Raw genomic sequence first — 13,657 nt, forward strand, 5'->3', positions numbered from 1 at the left:
ACTTTTTGACCCCACTGTATGTTCAAAACACAACAAATATGTAATGGAGTGGAGCACTCTTATTACATTTAAGCAATAGAACACGAGAGGGCGTGTGTTATCGCGAATAACATCACGGCTGTGATTTGGTCGCAGGCATGAGGCGAAGGCGCGTGGTCCCCGCTCTTGATTGGGGAGGACGAGGCTGCTCCACGCCCCCTCCGAGACGCGCACAGCAATCGGACATCTTATCACCTACACTTGACGAGCGCAGTGTGGTACGGCGCTGTGCGCAGAGGGCCACACCCCCTACCGCACTCCTTCCCCATCTCCGTGCAGGCGCCACCAACCAGCCAGCAGAGGTCGTAATCGCACTAGTCTGAGAGAGAGACCCTATCCGGCTTTTAGTCCCGCCCCTTATCTGAACAACCGGCCAATCGTTGTTCATGTAGCCGCTCAGCCTTCAGCCGGCAAGGCAGAGCTGAGGATTCCATACGATGTATTCGAGATCCAGCTCTGGTTGCAGCGCGTGTTTTTACCGCTGCGCCACCTGAGCGGCGGACCTTTGAATTTTAATTGGTGATCTTGCAAGTCAGACCAAAATTTGTTATCAATTTTGTTTTAGTTCTGAAGGATGCGCTGAATAAGTCTATTCTCACACTTTTATTATATATGCTTATTCCATTTAAAAGCAACAAAGTATGATAGGCAACTTTTTACATTTAATTTCAAATTAACAATAAACAAAGAAGGCAAAACTGTATGTAATATTGATCAGGACACAATAATACACAACAAGAAACACAGACATCAAAACACCTCATACTATTAAACAAAGTATTAAAATATGCAGTAGCTGAAAAGTAAATCTATTTTGGAGCCTAAAAATTTTCCTTTATGAATAAAACAATTGGCATATAGAATAAATAAAATGTACAATGCATTCTGTCTGTTGAAATAGTTATTATAGTAGCATATCTTTAAGCTTCCAAAAAATAGTAACTTTAATTGATTTACCAGTAAGATAGGAGATTTTTTTTTCACTTTTTTTTTATTTTTTATTAAAGGAACTTTATTGAACAACACATATATTACAAAAGAATACATCAATCACAGCCAAGATCTAACATACACAATGAAAATTAGACAATTATTAACTAAATATTGCTTGAGGTAAAAACATTAATAGAAATGAAATAAACTATAAATAAAATTAGCTAAAGCAGGAGTTTATTAATAATACCATTTAATGTTTTTTTTAAAAAGACCTTAAGGGATAGAGAAGTTTTCTAGCAGTGTTAAAGTCTTGCCTTCACATTTTTGCAGAGTTTTAACGTATTAATGTACGATATAAAGGATGCCTTAAAAGTGTAGAAATTTGGTCTATTATTCATAAATTTACAACAATGATTGTGATATTTGGATAATATTAAGAGAAGGTTGACAATATAAGTCACATCTGAATTCAATATGTCACTTTTAGTTATTCTAAAGAGAATAAATTCAGTTTTTAATTTAAAGTTATAGCTAACTTTTCTATTAATAAAATTATTTAAATCAATCCAAAAAATTGAGCAAAATGAGCAATCCCAAAACAAGTGAATGAGGGATTATTCATATTTGTGACAAAATGAACATTTAGTATTTATATCTTTTTTAAATTTAGCAATAGTTTTATTGATTGGGTAACATCTATGCTGAATCCTTAGAGTTACTTCCCTTGTCTTATTTGTAATAAAAAATGTATTTGGTAAAAGCCATGTTATTTTCCAATCTATATCATAATATAAATTAATCCAAAAGAATACTGCAGCTGGTTTAGTAGGATAGGAGATGATACAGGAGCGTGTTGATGTCTGACGCAGTTTCCTGTCCAGGAGGCAGGAGGGGGCAGTCGAGTGGGCGTGGCTTCTATCGGCTTCTATAGTGTCTGGCTCTTTAAAGCCAGAGGAGAATGAACTTCAACTACTGACTGAATGAAGAAGTTTCTCTCAGTCTGCTCTGTACGCTGCACAAGTGTGACTTATTCAAAGTACTCGGTCAGAGAGAATGAAAACGATGACGCAGAGCGGTAAATTTGAGTAACTGGACGCAGGAAAGCGGGTGTCCGCGGTGTACGTGTGAATAATGTGTGTGATGTACCGGCTGTAGGATTTGAACGGAAAGCTCGGCGGTTTGGAGGAAGGTAAGCAAAAGCAGCTGCTGCTCTCCATATGCGTGAAGGTTACACACAGCTCACATGCTGCAGTGATGAAAGGCGCACTATGAATTCATGTCTGCTTTATGAAGAAATACGTTTGCTTTTGAATTTTACTATGCACTTGTATGAGGACGGACTGGAGTCGAAGTGTTTGACCTGTGTGTGTGTGTGTGTGTGTGTGTGTGTGTGTGTGTGTGTGTTTTGCACACCTGTGCGTGTGACCATGTCTGGACAGAGTTTTAACAGCAGAGCTGCATTTTTATTGCGCTTTTACAGTGCTTTCACAGCCAAGTCCTCAGTGCTGAATAAACACCTACAGTGTTTATAGAAGTCTAACTGGATACAAAAGCACACTTAACACTTCCATTAAAAGTTAATACTGGCATCACTTTACATGTGAGGACTCGTTGATACAATGTTAAACACAAGAAATGACCCATTTACTCATTTATTAAGGTCATTTTGATTTTGGATGGGTTTAGCATCGACCAGAAGTGAGGATCGAACCCTGATCCTCAGGACCCCGAAGCTGTGCAGCACCCACACTACTGCACCGCCATGCAACCTAGTGTCATTCCAGACAACAGAAAGCAGTGGTTTGTTTATTCACTGTGACTTGTTTTAAATGAAACAACAATATTTAATATTGCCCTGTGTGCCTTGCACCCATTTAGAGCTGGGATAGTCTCCAGCAACCCCCTTGCGACTCTGATGAGGATAAGCAGTTTAGAGAGAGAGAGAGAGAGTGTGAGTGAGTGAGTGTTTTAATGTTTTATGTTATAAATTATTTGTTTTTATTTGCACATTTGCTTATTTTAAGTTTGATGCCAACAATAAATCCCTAAACAGTAATCTAGAGGTTAAAGTACTGGACTAGTAATTAAAAGGTCAATGGTTCAAGCCCCACCACTGCCAAGTTGCCACTGTTGGGCCCTTAAACAAGGCCCTTAACCCTCAGTTGCTTAGACAATATACTGTCACAGTACTGTAAGTCACTTAGGGTAAAAGTGTCTGCTAAATGCCGAAAATGTAAATGTTTAAAGGTGGAGAGTAAACAAAGACTTTTGCATGTGTTTTGCGATGACCAGAGGTGAGGATCGAACCCTGATCCTTGGAACCTCGAAGCTGTGCAGCACCCACACTACTGCACCGCCATGCCACCTAGTGTCATTCCAGAGAACAGAAAGCAGTGATTTGTTTATTCACTTCGACTTATCGACTTCGACTTAATAATATTTAATGTTGCCCTGTGTGCCTTGCACCCATTTAGAGCTGGGATAGTCTCCTGCAACCCCCTTGTGACTCTGATGAGGATAAGCAGTTTAAAGAGCGAGTGAGTAATATTTAATGTTTTATGTTATAAATTATTTGTTTTTATTAGCACATTTGCTTATTTTAAGTTTGATGCCAACAAGAAATCCCTAAACAGTAGCCTAGTGGTTAAAGTACTGGACTAGTAATTAAAAGGTCAATGGTTCAAGCCCCACCACTGCCAAGTTGCCACTGTTGGGCCCTTAAGCAAGGCCCTTAACCCTCAGTTGCTTAGACAATATACTGTCACAGTACTGTAAGTCACTTAGGGTAAAAGTGTCTGCTAAATGCCGAAAATGTAGATGTTTAAAGGTGGAGAGTATGTTGGGTTTTTCTGGGTTTTTAAGAAGAAAACACAAGTTGAAGTGTTTTTATTTTAAGATGATAAAGAAACAAGTGAATTGCTTGTTACCATAGCAACCTTGCCGAAAATACTTTTGATGGTTGTCTACGGATGCTAAAAAAGAAGTACCATACATGTTCACTCACAGCACTCCACCGACATGCTGTACTGGTACCTTGATTTATGTTAGGTGATTGTTTAGTAATCAGATTTGTTGGGTTATGAAAAGATCTTGTTGTCACTGATTGCTTTTCACAAAAGCATTTTATATCGAATCAGTTATGAAAGGTCATCAACGGTGCAACCATACATTGTGCCTCATAATACACATTTTCTTTGGAGATGGATCTGGACCGCAGACAGCCTAGTCTAGCACCTGCTCTCTAGTTACAATGCCATGCTGTTTTAACACATAATAATAATAAACATAATGCATTTTGTTTATAGGCGCCTTTCAAAGCACTCAAGGGCACCTTACATCTTACAGAGCAGTTAAACAACAATACAAGACATACAATTAACATTAAACAATCAAGTGAATAAAGAACAGATACTGTGGAAACCCTACATTTCTCCCTAAAGAGAATCGCGGTACCGCCTCCTCATTCCGTGACATGAGCTTCGCAGATGTAAACAAACCCAGGTGGAGTGCACTGAATCAGCTGGGAGAAGTCACCAGGTTGTTGCCATGTCTCCGTCAAGCAAAGGAAGTCATATCCATGATCTTTCAGGAGATCATAGACCAGAGGATCCTTGCCGGATAGCGAACGGATGTGAAGTAATCCAAAGCGGAGAGAGTTCGATGTTCAAGTCAAGTTCCATGCTAGCCAACCCAGCCAGGCCAGCCAGCACACCACCAGTGCCATCAAACCCCGAAACTCCCACGAGATCCCCGATGGATGCGCGACATCCCGATGCAAGCACAAAGCCGAAGGTGGCCCGGGGGAGGGAAGCCGCATCCCGATGCAAGCACAAAGCCGAAGGTGGTCCGGCGGAGGGAAGCTGGAATCGGAGTACAAGCAATATATGCATTCATGAATATCCCTGTTTAAAAAAAAAAAATAGAAGGCAGCAGATGTTGCTTAAAAAATATTATCAGTGTTAGTGATGCCATGACAGCTGTGCAGTCTATTTCAGGTGAGCATAAGCCCTAAGAAGATGTTTCTAAGGACGTTGTTAACATATAGTTTTAGCTATTCATAGTATAGTTGTAACTTGCATTTGTGAATGCAGTAAGGAACGGTCTTTATTGTCAACACAGTGTTAAAATATTGGGCTCTATTGTGCTATCATGTACTACAAATAAAACAAGAATTAGGCTGTTAAAAACAACACTAAAGATTAAAAAGCAAACAAGTAGGCATTCTATACTATTTATTTTATTAACAATAATACTAGGGTGCCATGTTGGTGCCTCAGGTAGTTTTCATACTTCTGTGACTCAGTTTGCTGTCAGAGTTGGTTTGCTGCAAGCACTTTCACAACACCTGCCAGTAGGAGCATATGCTTCTTTAAAATGTAGGGTGATCCCAGCTCTTATCTATCGTATACAGTAAAGCTCTTACTCTGCAAACAGGTTATGCAAAACATTAAAGTTACCTTATAATAATAACTTTTCACATGTACTGTAGTAACCAAATGCAATTATTAAAACCAATTCTTCATAAAAATAATAAGCATGAACCCTATATGAAGACCGTATGGAGTCTTTTTTATTTTAAGACATGATAAGTGATTGTAAAAGAGACCAATAGTCTTTAAACCTTTTTACTAAATTAACATTCCCAACAATGGACATTGGTGCTCATTCAGAGTTCACGCAAGACTTTGATCTTGCTAATGTGTTTCTTTATAGAGAATACTCAACTTTTTTTCTATGCCCAATTTTAATCTTAATATCTAATAGCCATCTTTGCTTGGATCTTTTATGGCGTTCAGTGTCAGGTTTTAATATGATTAAGAGTGCTTGACAAGTTTGGTGATCTTTCTTGATGTGACGGACTTTTTAAATATTTAATTGCAGAGAAACACTGTTTTTGGCAAATGTTGACATTATCCTAGACACTTTTAGTATTGAGAAAATAATTAAGGAACTCATCACTAAATATTTAGTGTGCTGTGGACAAAATTGATTGCGATTTGATCTGCATCTACTTTTGGGAAGGCTTTCCACAATATGTGACTGTGGGAATGCGTGCCTGTTTAGAGCATTTGCAGAGTTAGGCACTGTTGTTGGACGGGAAGGCTCGGCTAATTCATCCTAAAATTTTTAGAAGAGTTGAGGTCAGGACTCTGCAGTTCACTGAAGTTGGTTAACGGAAAATAACTTTATAAACTGCCTTTTTTTTTAGAACACCTACAAACTTTTGACAAACTCAGATTTGTGACCAATTGTGTATTCCAATCAACCACAAATTTAAAAAAATAACATTTGGCCTCAGCTGTATATTGGGAGTGCTGTTTTGCATCGAATGGTTGAGGCATTAGAATTGCACATTGACCCTTTTCCTGTGTCGAGGAGGTTAAGCTGTGTGATATTACACAGACGGACGTAAAAGCGACTCCAAGTCACTAGCCGGCTATAAGGACGTACGTTGATGGAGTTGTATGTGCATGTGCATATACACGTGTGTGCGTGTCTGCATTTGCCTGATAGCCCTAAAAATGTTTACACCTCAGCCTCGTGGAATGTCTTGGGCTATATTTACTACTTCGGCTGATAATAAGGGTGGCCAGTTTACAGTAGCCTGTTATTAGACTGTGCACAGCGCTTCTGGAACATCAGTTCAGGCGGAGAAAGAAAAAGAACAAAGAATGAGTAAGAGGAGCTACAGCTGTCCCCTGACCTCTCTCTCTTTATATGTATATAATATAATATGTGTGTGGGAGAGAGATAGACAGAAAGACTTATGACCTATGTTTCTATAACATTTCACTATACACATCAATGATATGTCGACACATAATAGCCTCTTTCTTTCTCACAACATGTCTGTCATTTTGAACAATTATTGTTATTTTATGATGTGCTACTAATCATATCTTATGGTGACCAGAAGATGGATCACAAGCAATTGAAACATCCAAACTGCATGTTCCAGTTTGCTTTATGGTATGCATCAGGCTTTAGATGTTTTTAGAAAAAGAGATACTGGAATCTAGACATTTATACTATGCAGACGTACAACTGAGGCTACTGTGCTGTGCAGCCTTCTGGGTCATTATGGCACTATTCTTATAGCTGACCAGACAGTTTGAATATGAGCCAAACAGCTTGAAGTGGAGCACTAAATTATTTTCAGGAACAGTTGCAGAGTTCAGAACATCTGCTTTACACTTTGACAGCTCTCCAGTGCTAATGTTTGCAGTGGCAGTAAACTGTTGAGTGCAGGCCCTGAATGGACTGACTAGAGAGACAGGCTGAGTGCCTACGCGAACAATGATTGGCTGTTGTTCAAGGCCAGGGACAGTGGTAGACAGTGGTAGCTTAGTTGGAAGAGCTTGGGGCTATCAGTTGAAAGATTGAGAGTTTGAATTCTGGCTCTGCCATGCTGCCACTGTTGGGCCCTTGAGCAAGGCCCTTAACCCTCTCCGCTCCAGAGGCACTGTACAATTAAGCTGGGGTATGCGAAGAAAGAATTGCATCGTACTGTACACCTGTATATGTATATATGACAAATGAAGGCATTCTATTCGATTCTAGGGTGCCGAAGGGCACCTCGTAACTGATGCAATTGCGACCTCTGCTGGCTGATTGATGCCGCCTGCTCAGAGTCGAGGGATAATGGGGATCAGGGTGTGTCTCTTCGTACACAAAGCTGATCTGCATATGAACTCGCCTTGTGCAGGTGAAAAGATGCAGTCGGCTACTGCACACGTGTCGGAGTCTCGGCTCTCCTCAACCAGGGTGGAGATCAACATCAGTAAAGAAGAAGCGTAATGCAATCGGGTAATTGGATATGACTGGATTAAAAAGCAAAAAGGTCTGTCTTAGATGACTAGCTCCATGCTAATTGTGATGGTCTTTGTGAAACACATCTATATATGCATGCACACTCAGGCGCAGACCAGCCCAGATCCACACACTCCCCTGTTGGTCTGGGTAATTTGAACAAAAGGCCAAATTCATTGGAAACCACTTGGATCTTGATATGGACAATAAAAAAACCACAGTGGGGATTTCAAATGTCTGATAGCATGAAATCACCTAATCGCTTACATCACCACAGCTGCATACTCAATAGAGAGTGTGTGGTGGGTTGCGTTTTTCATCGTGTGAGTTTGAAGGTCCATATGAATGAGAGCATGGAATAATAGGAAAGGGTTCCGCTTGAATAAACGATGTACCAGAGAATTGTGTGGTTTTGATTTGGAACTCCATGTACACACCCTCCTACCTAGTTAGGTCACTCTCAGCTGCAGTGCTTGAGGGTATGATGTGTCATTTGCATTAGTCCTGTGCTTAGAAACTGAAGAGCACATCATGACGAGGTTTTAAACAAGTTTTTAAATCACAAACAGTTGTTCTGTTCTGCTAAAAACTGTGAATCCTATTTTTTATGATGCAAATGTAACAATGTCACAGTGGTCCCATATACAGTGGATTCAAAAGTATCCAGACTTTTTGCATATTGTGCAAATTATTGCGTTGTGGATCTTATTCTGAATTAGTGTAACTGCTATAATTACCCATCAATCTAGACCTACAAAAGTATTCAGACCATTTACTGTGGCAATTGGGCGGCAAGGTGGCTTGGTGGGTATCACTGTCGCCTCACAGCAAGAAGGTCCTGAGTTTGATCCCTGGGATTCTGTGTGGAGTTTGCATGTTCTCCCCATGTCTGTGTGGGTTTCCTCTGGGGGCTCCGGTTTCTTCCCACAATACAAAGATGTGCAAGTGAGGTGAATTGGAGATACAAAATTGTCCTTGACTGTGTGATGTTAAACTTGTGAGCTGATGAATCTTAATCTGATGAACGTAAAAATCCTAATAAATAAATACGATTCTGAATCAGTGTAACTGCTATTTTTACCCATCAATCGAGACCTAATCACCCATAATGGTGAAGTGAAAAGAATTTTTAAGCCTCTTTTTTACTAAAGTATTCAGACCATTTACTGTGGCAATCCAAATTGTGGTCATGTGTATCATATTTGGTAAGTTTTACAGTGGACCAATTAGGTCACTTTAAGTGGCTATTTGTGCCGAGGGTCACGGTGAACGAAGTGCAAAACGCTTCTCAAGAATGCACTACAGAAGGCAACAATGGCGACATACACGAGAAACCGTGTCGCTGTCTGTCTTCTTATCACCAATAGTTGATCGATGCTTTTTGCATAAAAACGACGACAACAGCACATTACTACTCTTTACTTTTGTTGCTCAGTGCCCACCATTGATGACACATGCTTGGCTCCCAAGAACTGGTGGAAACACAGGCCAGTTCTCTAAAAAACACCAAAGTTCAAAGAAGCCTAAACAGAACCGATTCAAGAACCAGGGTTCTTTTGGTGGAAAAGCACTATGTGTCTCTAGCTTTTTGCAGTCAAACAAAAATTGCTCCTATGTGTAAGTGTGTCACTTCATGATAGTCTGGCACTCTGTAAAGAGTGCATTTTGCCTTAATTCTAGCATAACTGGGATTAGTTTAGCGTAACCTATTACTAACTAAAAATACTAACTACATCATATGTGCAGAATAAAGCAATAAGCCATGAGAGACCGTGTGTTACTGGGATTTTATTATGGGGAAGGATGTTTTGGCACGACGCGAAGCGGAGTGGCTTATTGCTTTTATAAAACGGCGGTCAACATACAATATAATAAAATACAACAATGTGCAATTTATTAAATGTTTTTATTTACAAAAACACTTACAAAAAGCATTCTTCTGTGAAATCAGGTAGTCCGTTAACAGTGTTGCTAGGCAACATTAAGGCGAACATAACATTCGCAATAAACATTCCTCCACAAACACTATTGCACTATTTCTTGGACGAAACACCCGCTTAATGATTAGGATTACTGTTTATATTAATCTGAACATTTCCATGTATAGTACATGACTTAAAATAGTGTTCAACCAAGTTTGTACTTTTTCTTTTCAGTGGCGTATTAATATGGAATGATGTAAGGTGGTCATAGGTGTGCGTATATCGGGGATTATACAACAGTTAGTTCCGACCTTACAATCTGATTGGTTGAGAAGCGTTCTAACCGTGCTGATATTCGTGATAACAGCACGGCCTTTTCACACCACAACTGTATTACTCCGCTGACGCGTTGCCAGTAACGACAAGCTTCATGCACATAAACGCGCATACAGGCGACACAGCCTTTATTCCCGATCGCGTTTTAAATCCGTTATCTGATATACAATCTAGCGCACTGTGTAGGGAACATAAATCCGCGATCTGATACACAATCTAATGCACTATGTAGGGAACATAAATCCACGATCTGATACACAATCTAGCGCACTATGTAGGGAACATAAATCCACGATCTGATACACAATCTAATGCACTATGTAGGGAACATAAATCCACGATCTGATACACAATCTAATGCACTATGTAGGGAACATAAATCCACGATCTGATACACAATCTAGCGCACTATGTAGGGAACATAAATCCACGATCTGATACACAATCTAGTGCACTATGTAGGGAACATAAATCCACGATCTGATACACAATCTAGTGCACTATGTAGGGAATGTAAATCCACGATCTGATACACAATCTAGCGCACTATGTAGGGAACATAAATCCACGATCTGATACACAATCTAGCGCACTATGTAGGGAACATAAATCCACGATCTGATACACAATCTAATGCACTATGTAGGGAACATAAATCCACGATCTGATACACAATCTAGTGCACTATGTAGGGAACATAAATCCACGATCTGATACACAATCTAGCGCACTATGTAGGGAACATAAATCCACGATCTGATACACAATCTAGTGCACTATGTAGGGAACATAAATCCGTGATCTGATACACAATCTAGTGCACTATGTAGGAAACTTTAATGTGTTTGTAACGCAAACAGTTAGCTTAATAGCCCAGTTAGCAGCTCCTAAGAGTTCTGTTATCACCCATATCCTTTGGTGTGTGTGAGGTTTTTTATTTCTTTTTTTCCCTTCAGAGGTTCTTGCCTTCTTCTTCTTCTTGTTCTTACCTCCCTAAAATGAGTTTTTGCAACTTGGGATGTCTGCTTTGTAGTGTTAAACTTTATATTCATTGTGGAACTACTTTTTGGCGGAAGGTATTGTCAATATTAAAGCATATTTAATATGAAATTCAGGGCTTCTTTGATTTATTTTCTTTCTTTATTTTGTAAAAACTGTTGTATAAAAGCAATAGAACACTTGAGGTCATGTGTTATCACGAATAACATCACGGCTGTGATAATCTACGGCACTCTCCTTCGGCTCGTGCCTGCGACCAAATCACAGCCGTGATGTTATTCGCGATAACACACTCCCTCTTGTGTTCTATTGCTTAATTTTACAACGGCTGCGAACGCGGCTCAGCCAATCAGATTTTAGGAACAGAACTGTCCGTTTAATAATAATGAATACTAATTAGTCAAAAGTAAACAGAATCTCTTTGTTGTTTATTTTAGGGACCTCGTCCACTGTCCCCAAGTTAAACAAGAGCTTGGAATGCAAAGCCCTTGTCTCCTCTTGATAAGTAAACCATGGTCGAACAAGCTTTACAACCGGACGCATTACTTGCACCCTGTTGCCATATTTGGCAGCACTGGGGATGCAGTCTAACCCTACACACGTCCTGGCTTTTCCTTGCAACCCAACAAGGCTCCACAAACTTCAGGTCTGGGCTTTACTCAGTGAGTAGCACTGTCACCTCACAGCAAGAAAGTCCTGGGTTCGATCCCCAGGTGGGGTGGTCCTTTCAACAGTTTAAACAGTCGATCAATGCTTTTTGCATAAAAATGACAACAAAAGCACATTACTACTCTTTACTTTCATTGCTTAATGCCTACCATTGATGACACATGCTTGGCTCCCTAAAACTGGTGGAAACACAGGCCAGTTCTCTAAAAAACACCAAAGTTTGAAGAAGCCTAAACAGAACCAGTTCAAGAACCAGGGTTCTTTTGGTGGAAAAGTGCTGTTTGTGTCTTTGTGGGTGTTTGGGATCTAGCTTTTTGAAGCAAAACGAAAAATGCCAGTTGGTGGACTGACTTTAAATTGCCCCTATGTGTAAGTGTGTCACTTCATGATAGTCTGGAACTCTGTAAAGGGTGTATTTTGCCTTAATTCTAGCATAACTGGTATTAGTTTAGCATAACCTATTTCTAACTAAATCATATGTGCAGAATAATGAATACTAATTAGTCAAAAGTAAACAATCTCTGTGTTGTTTATTTCAGGGACCTCGTCCACTGTCCCCAAGTTAAACAAGAGCTTGGGATGCAAAGCCCTTGTCTCCTCTTGATAAGTAAACTGCGGTCGAACAAGCTTTACAACCGGATGGATTACTTGCACCCTGTTGCCATATTTGGCAGCACTGGGGATGCGGTCTAACTCTACACACGTCCTGGCTTTTCCTTGCAACCCAACAAGGCTCCACAAACTTCAGGTCTGGGCTTTACTGTAGACTGCTGCATTAAGACGTCTGGTCGGCGACTTAAACCTTCTGACAGAGCACTTCTGTAATTTGCAGACGGGGCTATAGTTAGTAGGCTGCTAATTGCAGAGTGCCACATGGCACTGTTGTGGCGCTGCGCACACAGAGCATTCTTATGTCGCGCTGTGTCTGGGCCTGCCGCCTCAGTTCCTCTTTAACATCATGCCTTTTTTGTCTGGTAGGTGAACCATAATGTAACCCAGCAAAATTACCGCTCTGGTATTGGTGCTGAGATTGGTTATGGAGAAATGAATAGGCATCTAATTATATCATCTTAGTCTTTCCCTATAATGTTAAGAGTATTGCTATCTTGAAACACTGTCAGGTCTGCAGGACTATTGTTGGTGCTAAATACATTTTAGCCACTTCAATGAGTTGTTTTATGCCTGCTGCTTTGATTGACAGCCTCCCACTGGATCATTTGACCGACTATTTGTGGAAGTACCCAACATTTGGAAATAACTGCCCTTACCCTTACAGGTAAAAACTTTCAAGCCTAGTTTTCCCACATTCCCTCCATTCAGCCTGAAACATTCTTAATCCCCCTTCCTGGGATTACAAGGGAGAGGGGTTCAGTTAGAGAAAGACCCCCTCCCACTTATCTGTAATGGGACTGTCATGCAGAAAGATGCCATTGTGTGGGCCAGGATCCTGTTTCTCCTCTGGCCTGTAATTAAGAAGGGATTGCATGGGTAGGGATATTTGGACGCTTGCTCCAGGGGAAGGAATTGACCTGGAGGGTAAACTGTCTGCAAAAGTGCCGAGCTGCCAGACACCCACACACAACCACAGGGTCAACTCAGGTCCCAGCTGGGACTAAAAAAAGTTCTGCTGGCAAATCTTGGTAAAAGTAAACATTTGTTTCACTGTGTCCCTCAAGTGCTGAGTTTGCTTTTTCTTAGTTACCAAAGTGATCCTGGAGTAGTGTTCCTTAGGGTGGAAATGAGGTGAGCAGGTGGGAAGGCCTGCAGATGCTGGTGATCACCAGTGTGCTCACCTTCTAGGAAATGTGATTCAGAGAAAATTAGACTAGATCATTGGTGTTATTTCAGTGTGTATAATATAGCTAAATATAATACAAATAATTTAAGAGATTTCCACAGCAACACAATACAGATTTAGTCTACTTACATTTGCCACATTAAAAAAA

The 13,657-nt window shown here is 40.3% G+C and overlaps 1 protein-coding gene across 1 annotated transcript in view; it reads left to right on the plus strand.

Annotated features, from left to right (window-relative positions):
• Positions 1 to 2,114: 2,114 nt before the first annotated feature.
• Positions 2,115 to 13,657, plus strand: part of plekhh1 (pleckstrin homology domain containing, family H (with MyTH4 domain) member 1) — a 76,856-nt gene continuing 65,313 nt past the window's right edge. The window contains exons 1-2 of the mRNA XM_063007453.1: positions 2,115 to 2,164; positions 3,450 to 3,512. The gene's annotated coding sequence lies outside the window, so the exon portion shown is untranslated. The remainder of the gene's footprint in view (positions 2,165 to 3,449; positions 3,513 to 13,657) is intronic.

The sequence above is a fragment of the Trichomycterus rosablanca genome, chromosome 13, assembly GCF_030014385.1.
Source record: "Trichomycterus rosablanca isolate fTriRos1 chromosome 13, fTriRos1.hap1, whole genome shotgun sequence".
NCBI classification, from domain to species: Eukaryota; Metazoa; Chordata; class Actinopteri; order Siluriformes; family Trichomycteridae; genus Trichomycterus; species Trichomycterus rosablanca.